Source organism: Myotis daubentonii, chromosome 3, assembly GCF_963259705.1.
Source record: "Myotis daubentonii chromosome 3, mMyoDau2.1, whole genome shotgun sequence".
NCBI lineage: Eukaryota > Metazoa > Chordata > Mammalia > Chiroptera > Vespertilionidae > Myotis > Myotis daubentonii.
In genome coordinates, this window is record NC_081842.1 from 166,554,498 (window position 1) to 166,563,561 (window position 9,064).

Sequence of the window (9,064 nt, forward strand, 5' to 3'; positions counted from 1 at the left end):
TTTTGAGAAAGACAACACTATTAAAGTGTCCTGGATTAGCTGATAATCAGTAGTCATAAACAAAACAATTAGAATAAACTATAACACTATATGCATCCCATAAAGAGATAGCACTTCTCCCACAAACTTTGTAGAGCTATTAATCAGGGATTTCATTTCCCAGATCTCACACTGGCACTTTGAAATCATCGAACTGCTTTTCAATAATGGAATGTGAATATAAGTAACTAGAGGCTCAGTGCACAAAAATTTGTGCACTCAGGGGGGTCCCTCAGCCCGGCCTGTGGCCTCTTGCAGTCTGGGACCCCTTGGGGGATGTCCGCCTGCTGGCTTAGGCCCGCTTCCCGGGGGAACAGGCCTAAGTTGGCAGTCAGACATCTCTCTTGCAGCCCGGGAGCCCTCGTGAGATGTCCACTTGCCAGCAGGGAGCAGGCCTAAGCTGCAGTCAGACATCCTTAGCACTGCTGAGGAGGCAGGAGAGGTTCCTCTCACCACCGCTGTGCTGGCATCCGTCAGCCTGGCTTGTGGCTGAGCAGAGCTCTCCCTGTGGGAGCTCACTGACCACCTGGGGGCAGCTCCTGCATTGAGCATCTGCCCCCTGGTGGTCAGTGTGTGTCATAGTGACCAATCATTTCCAGTGGTTCTGCTGTTAGGGTTAATTTGCATATTACCCTTTTATTATATAGGATAAGGCCTGGTGCACAAGTGGGAGCTGGCTGGTTTGCCCTGAAGGGTGTCCTGGATCAGGGTGGGGATAATGCTGGGGTGCTTGACCAGCCTGGATGAAGGGCTTAGGGATTTTTTTAGGCTGGCCACACCTCCTTCAGGGTGGGGGTCCCCACTGGGGTGCCTGGCCAGCCTGGGTGAGGGTCTGATGGCTGTTTGCAAGCTGACCAAGTACCCCCAGCAGGGACCCTCACCCTATGGGGGTATGGCCAGCCTTGGTGAGGGGCTAAGGGCTGTTTTCAGCCTGACCACACCCCCTTCAGAGTGGCGGTCCCCATTGGGGTGCCTGGCCAGCCTGGGTGAGGGGTTGATGGCTGTTTGCAGTCTGGGCACAGCCCCTTCAGGGTGGGGGGTCCTACTGGGGTCCTGGCCAGCCTGGGTGAGGGGCTGATGGCCATTTTCAGGCAGGGCCCAGCCCCTTCAGGGTGGGGGGTCCTACTGGGGTCCTGGCCAGCCTGGTTGAGGGGCTGATGGCCATTTTCAGGCTGGCCATGGCCATGGGCTAGAAGCAGGTATCTGAGATTTATTTATCTTCTATAATTGAAACTTTGTAGCCTTGAGTGGATCTCAGGGCTGGCAGCGCAGGTGGGAAGCTTGGCTTCCTGCATTGCTGGGGGCAATCCAAGCCTCCTGCTTGCTCCAGCTCCATGGCTGCCATCATCTTAGTTGGGCTAATTTGTATATTCACTTCTGTTTGGCTGGTGGGTGTGGCTTGTGGGTGTGGCAGAGGTAGAGTCAATTTGCATGTTTCTCTATTATTAGATTAGATTAGGTTAGTGTCACATTTGCTAGGATAGTTAAGAAGATGAGCTTTTCTTTTGGAATGCATTTATTCATTTTTCATTAAATTTATTGGGGTGACATTGGTTAGTAAGATTGTATAGGTTTTAAGGGTACAATTCTATGATACATCATCAGTATTTTTCTGTCTCCCTCTTTCTGTCAGCTGGATCCATATGACCCAATGTCCTAGAGAATGGCAGAGCCATATGGTGGAAGAGGTCATTTCTCCTTAATCCCTAGGTGGAAGACTGTCAGTATTTGACAATTTAGGTGAGAAACAAACTAACTTTAATTGTATGAAATTATAGAGCTTGTGATTTCACTTATGATAGCGATATATACTATCCTAACTGATCCAGTTGTAGAATGGGAACAGATGGATTACTTGAAAAGCCTAGAATTGGAAATCAGTTTAAATGGGTTTTGATTCAGTCATTGACAATAAGTAGGACTAGAACAAGTAACTTTAATATCCTAAGGTCACAGTGTTTTGTTGCTATTGTTGTCATTGTTAAATGGCACAGTTGTCTGTTATTAAGTCTTCCTAAATATAGATTATTTAGCTTTATCCTATTTTATAGATATTCATAGATAAGATTGGCTTATAACTTTTCTCTTTTACACCATACAAGTTAGATGATTGCATCAATTTTAGCTTAATAGAAACAAGGTAGGAAAATCCTATCTTACTATTAGCTGGAAAAATTTGTGTATGATTATAATTAATTTTTCCATTTAGTATTTGATAAAAATCACAGTAGAAGCCACCAGGCTCTGGACTTTTAATACTATCAAGAATAAGTGGCCTCAAAGTATTGAATTTATATTATATAATAGATTTTATTTTGCATGTATAACGATAAAAAACACAAAAAGTGTCTCTTAATTGATGCTTTAACATTCTTATTCATATGGCTGTTTGGAAACACTAACAAAAGCAAAATGTATAGGTAATTACATGTAACCATAGGATATGGATCAAGTCTATTTTTTACAGCTTGCCCACTAAATAAGCAGTTATTTCTTTTGCATCACAGAACTAAAATTATCTAAAACAAGGTCATTTGAATATGCAAAGAGTTGGCCTCTACTCCCTGTACCTACAAAAATAGATATGCTTCTCCTCTGTAGGAAGAAAATACCCCTTTGTCGATGGCTTCCATGTTAGGATAAGAAATTACTTGAACTGGGGCTGCATTACTCTCCACAATCTGTAAACTGCTCAAAAGCAAGAGAACACCTTGGGTTATGTTAGATTTCAACTGGTCATAGTAATGAATCCCATTATTCATCTCCTGAGCAATTCAGTTCCACCCTCAAGGGCACTCCAAAAGCTAAAATGTATTTTAGGTTAAATTGTCCAGGTTTCAAAATATTTCTTTGTGTATTCAGGTTCCTTCATATGACTACTGCTGCTGCTGACAGGAGAGACCCTGGAGATGACAAACAGAGGCAAACTTTAAAAATAGAATAAAAGGAAGTGTTTTTCCTTTTGATGATATCAGCACTTTTAGAAATAAGAGTAAAGATTCTTTCTTTAAACTTCTTCATGATTTTTTGATATTGTCTTGTTTCAACAGTAGCCTTATCTTCAACATACGCCTTTCTTCCCTTTGACTGGTAAGGTTCAAAGCTAACCTGTCCTTTCCACTGTGTCTTGGCCTCCTCTAGAAGCTCTGCCTTCCTTAGTTTCTGGTCCCAGGCACTTTCTAATTTCCTCTTTCTCAAATCCTTCTTAACCTGAGCTCTGATCCACAAAGATTCATCCCTGCTGTCTGTATTCCCCGACAGGGAAGGAGTGCTAGTTGATGTTTTCTATCTCTTCATCACTGGAACCCACAGCCCTCTCCTTTCTTTGCAAAATAGCCGCCTGCTTCTAGAATCCAGGGTTGACTCCAGAGGCTACTCTGCTGACCTTGAGTGTTTGCTTCCCCATGTCTCTTTTTATGTGTGGTTTCTATATAATTTTTATTACTTTCCTCTTGTGATGGAAGGTTCATATTTCAACAATTAGCATTATCTTATAGGAACCCCTGTGGGTGGGAGGTGGAAGTGTTGCTGGTGGGAATGGGTTCTGGTGGTATTAAGAGAAAGGAATTTCAGAGGGCACATGCCTGGGAGAAGATTAAGTGTAGTGGTAAGATTTATTGGGGTGAATGGAAATAATAAGCCCTCTGGGACATAGAAGACAGGCAGGCTCTAGTAGCAACTACTCCCGAGATCCTTGATAATTTTTCATATATTTTCTTGGTTTGAGGGAATGAGTTTCTTTCAAACTATCCAACCTACTTCCTGGGTTTCCCCAGCTTGTGCTGGGCCTCCCCTTAAGAATCCCCTGCTGGGAAACTTGTAGGTTCCACACCCTTATCTAATCTTATTCTTTTCCCAGGATAGGCTCCCCCTTTTATGTCACCATTTTGGCTCCTACTGTACATGCCCCAAAGTTTTGCTGCATCATCTGGTTTCTACGGAGCATGCCCTGAGCAGACAAGATTTATTTCCCTTCATTGTTTATTCCTCCGCCCCATAGTCTTGGCAGGTGGACCAGTTGTACCTGAGGAATTTAGCAAACTTGTACTTCCGCCCTACATGGGAAGGGTGGGGTTGTTAATGCCCTTAGCAGGGATTCTGCTATCTCCTGTGGTGACAAAAGCTGTAACTTGCAGGCTTAAGCCTGATTAAGTGTAACTTCCAGACTTAATCAGACCCAGCCAGTCTAGTTCCTTTCTTTCTTAACTCCTAGATGCCTACCCTAACAGGACTTCAAGCAATGCAAATGTAGCAAATTTATAGTGTGAGAAGTATCATACTATTAAGGGTTATAATCTTGCCACTGCTCACATGGAGTCCCCAAGGGCTTTATGCACACAGAGAATGAGAAATAAGATAAACTATTAGCCTGAATAGTCTATTTAGCCCTAGTATAGGACTTGGTAATGTTCCATGAGAACATGTGAATTGAACTCAAGGCTCAAGCAAAACCTCTTTCCAGTTATCTTTCAATCTTGCTACAAGTTTATGACTTAAAGAAAATGTATCACTTGGGACATATGAGTAGAAAAGGAAGAAAAAAAGACAATGGCGTGGTTATCCAGAAGACATAATGTATGGAAGATTGAATTAGAAGAGACAGAATTATATGTGTCAACAATCATTTTAGAGCACACTACGTGTGGCTCAATCAATGGCCTACAATCTGAGCAGCAGTGGGAATTGCTCCTCTCATCTGAGGAGAAGAATATTGAAATGGATGGGACATTCTATGTCCTCTATTAAAAAAAGTGCCCAGCATATATTATATTACTAACTATGGCACTAGGATTGCACACACACACAAAACAAAACAAAACAAAACAAACAAACACAAAAACACACACAACAGTATTGACTGTGTAGATAAATTAAAAAAAAAATTATAGAAGAAAAAACAGCAATACTACCACTGCTTCCAGAAACTGAATTTCCTACAAATCTCACTCTACTACGCCAAGATTCTTGCTTGTCTGTGTCCCTAACTACCGCTTTCAAGTCTGGGTCCATGTAGCAGATTGACATGACCCAGGTAATGATCACAACCAACAAAATGCCATTATCCCATCTGGGAGGCACAATAAAGGTCCCCCAAATATATCCTTGAAACCTTATTCCTGGAACTGATGAATACATTACCCTTCATGGCAAAAAAGCATTTGCAGACACGATTAAGGTTAAGATCCTTGGACAGAGAGCATCCTGAGCCCAGGCTAAATACATACATTTTTAAAAGGACAGAACCTTTCCAGGCTCTGGTTATAGGGAGATGTGACAAGAGAAGAAGTTGACCTCATATTGCTGACTTTATTTTATTTTATATTTTAACTAAATATTTTTTGACATCTGGATTTCAATCTCACATATATTTTCATAAATGATTAAAATGATCTCTAATGATTAACTGTTCACAAGTGCATGCTGGTTCAGCAAATGCTCCTTTCATTCTCCACTCTGTGATCGCATCAGGAAGAAAAAAGCTACCACTACCTTTTCCCACAGCATTGTGGGAGTTGTGTATGGAAATCCTGTTGGGCAGCTTCTCCTTACTTCATGGTACACATGGCAACATCTGGTTTGGGAAATGGGACAGAAAAGGGTAAGAAGCCAGAAGATGGTTTCATCATAAAAAAGTGAATACTCTCAGTGCCCCAGGTGGTTCCACCGCTGAGTCACCCTGGGCATTCTATGCCTAATAACTGTCACCGTCAGGGTCGAGAATCTGACTGTGAAAAGTGGCTCAGGCACCCTCTGTCCATCCCCTTCCATTTTCCAGCTAAAGAGTGGGATTCAGGTAAATGGCTGGACTGAGAGAGGAATGCAGGCTCTCAGACCCTGGCTCCTTAGTACATGGTGTTCACTTGTTCCCATAGGTTGCCAAACTCATTTTCTGGTCATCTGAATAAACATGTGGTCTATGAACCAACATTTTTTTCAGTCTGAGATACGTTAGGAATGATTCCATTTCTATGCTTGTTTCCTGTGCATAACATTTTCAGTCTAGGTTGAAATTATGAGGATGAGGGCAGTTTGGATCTGTCACTCCAGCAAAGGGGCACACTGGGTGAGTATGTCACTAGGGCTTTTTGAATTGTCATTTATCTTTCCTGCCATTTCTCTTTTCATAGAGCTTCCATAATTGCCTGTTTTCACATGTAATAATTAGGTCAATGATTCTTATTTTTAGAAGACAATACCACTAGTCCAGGTAACTCAGTTGGTTGAAGTGTCCACCCAATGCACCAAGGTTGATGGTTCCATTCTTGGTGAGGGTACATACAAGCATCAACCAATGAATGCATAAGTGGGTGGAGCAGCAAGTCTCTCTCTCTCTCTCTCTCTCTCTCTCTCTCTCTCTCTCTCATCAATCAATCAATAAAAAATTAAATTAAAAAATGAAAGATAATAAAGATGGTAATAAGGCCACAGAAAAATGGGGTAGTTCTAAAATCTCAATCTGGAAAGAAAAACATTTTTTTGTATTATACAGAAGAATCTGATATTAATAGACTCTCAGAAGTAGTCCTTATTGTTAAGCATTTAAGGATGTACAGAAGGGGGCTTATATGTGTTGAATACCAGGAGACTCAATGGAGCCTTCTCAGCTTCAAAATTAAATCAAATTTTTAGGATAAATGGAATGATTCATAAAATAAGAATAATCAGTACTGAATTGTAGTGTTGGAATGATCCACATTAGTTTTCCAACTGAATGTGATAGAACTTATTTATTTTCTTAAAAATTAGGACTTCTGCCCTGGAGAGTTTGTGTGAGCGTTGGCCCACAGACCCTTGTGGGAGGCAGCCAATTGATGTGTCTCTCTCACATCGATATTTCTCTTTCTCTCTCTAAAATATATATATATATATATATATGCATATATGTGTGTATATACATATATATATATATGCACACATATATTATTTCCCTTTAACTATAAAACTGAGCTATGTCATTTATGTTACCTGAATTATTTAAAACTAGTGGGTTTCCCATGGCGATGCTTAGATTCCTGCAAACTTAGGAGAACTGTTCTAGTTGAGCAGTAAGTTGTAGGCAGATGAGGTAAGTTGGAGGCATGGCTATGAATGCCAGTTCTTGGGTCAGTTTTTGATGGCCATGGTCCAGAGGGGCGGGTGGTCTGTTTCTATAGTCACAACACCAGATCCATTGTAGGTACTGGAAGTGCTGACTAGTGTTCCAGAATGAGCACCTGACTTCTGAGGCTCCCCTTTTAGGCCCATTGTCGGAACCTGATTGCAAGGCTGTCCTACAGGAATAAGACCACACCAATGACCTTCCATTCCAGGGCTTACATGCAATTTGTGCTTTCTTGGTTAGAGCATGTAGATGAGTGATTTCTCTTGGATGATTATAATTAGCAAGGAAGTGATGCAAGTCTTTTGGAACAAGGTCCTCACAGATGTCACGATCTGGTCAAACCACCCAGCAAGTCCTCCCATGTCACAATCACATCGACCTGTAGGTCTTTTTCTTCTACCTTCTTTTGGAGCACTTCAGGGCATCTGATAAAGTCAGTCTGGTCTTGATCAGGAGTTGAAATCAGCTCACATCTCTTAATAGCACAGCATTCTCTAACTTCAGGACTAATGGAATCAAAGTCCCTATTGATGAATTCAGGCAAAAAGCTTTCCCTCTCTCCTTCGGGACTATATAGTAGCAGTTGGAGCCTCCATCAACACAGGCTCTTGAAAGAGATTTGTTCCAAAGATGATAAAAACTTTTGTCCAGAGTTTCAGAATTACAAGGCAGTATTTCAAATTTCCAGCAGGAAGCAGGGGTTCCAATAGGTAAAGGCATGCTCCATATCGGATTATTGGCCTCTAATGGTGGATGGAGCCACAGCAGTGGAGCTCAGGCTATGGGACTGACTGACATTGCTGACTTTAAAGATGAGAGATCACTACCCTCAGAATGCCCATTTCTATAAATGGGAAACTACTCTTATATTTCAGGCAGCAAAAACATCTAAATCTTGGTTCTCCATCTGCATGGAACTAAATTCTGCTAAGAAACCAAATGTGCAGAAAATGGATTCTTCCCTAAACTTTAGAAAGGAATGCAGTCTACTAACACCTTTATTTTAGTCTGCTGAGATCCGTACCACTTGATCTAAAAGACAATCTATAATAATAAAAGCGTAATATGCAAATTGATCGAACCACCAAACAGAAGAATGACCGACTGGATGACCTTCCTGACGACCATGCTATGACACGCACTGGCGCCAAGCCAGCCAAGGCGGGTGCGATGCAATTGGTCGGGATGCTCTGCCATCAGCCCACAATCACCCCAAAGAGGGTCGCCCTCTGTGGGGCAACCGATGGGGGAGCTCCAGGAAGAATCACCCCAAAGAGGGAGGCCCAGGCCACTGGCCAGCAGAGCAATCAATGGGGAGGGGGCCCTGTGATGGCCCCAAAGAGGGAACCCCAGGCCACCCTCTGTGCGGTGATTGATTGCGGGCCTGGCCAGGTGGGCGGGACCTCCCTCTGCTGGGCGATCGATCATGGAGCCCCATGATCAGTTGCTCCAAAGAGGGAGGTCCAGGCCACCTGGTTGGCGGTGCTGCGGTGGGTGGGTGGGGTGGGTGGGGCCTCCCTCTGTGGGATGATCGATCTGGAGACCCCGAAATCCATCGATCACCCCACAGAGGGAGGCCCAGGCTACCAGCCAGGGACACTGTGGTGGGTGTGCTGGGCAGCCAGGGATCGCCCCGCAGAGGGAGGCCCAGGCCAGCCAAGCGATTGCACCCCATGTCTGTCACCTGCAGAGGGAGGAGACCGGTAGTGGGGGAAGGGAGGGCAGTGCCGCGCAAATGGCAAACAGTGGCAGTGGTGGGGGCCAACCAGCTGCTGGCAGCTGAGGGAAGGAAAGCCTGGATAAGCCCTGATCACCGGCCAGGCTTAGGGACTCTACCGGAGGGGTCCCGGATTGCAAGAAGGCGCAGGCCGGCTGAGGGACACCCCTCCTGGCTAGAATTTCGTGCACCAGACTTCTAGTAAA

The 9,064-nt window shown here is 43.6% G+C and overlaps 1 pseudogene; it reads right to left on the reverse strand.

The window, feature by feature from the left end:
* Positions 1-7,104: 7,104 nt before the first annotated feature.
* LOC132229467 (thiamin pyrophosphokinase 1-like) lies at positions 7,105-7,868 on the reverse strand (annotated as a pseudogene).
* Positions 7,869-9,064: the final 1,196 nt, after the last annotated feature.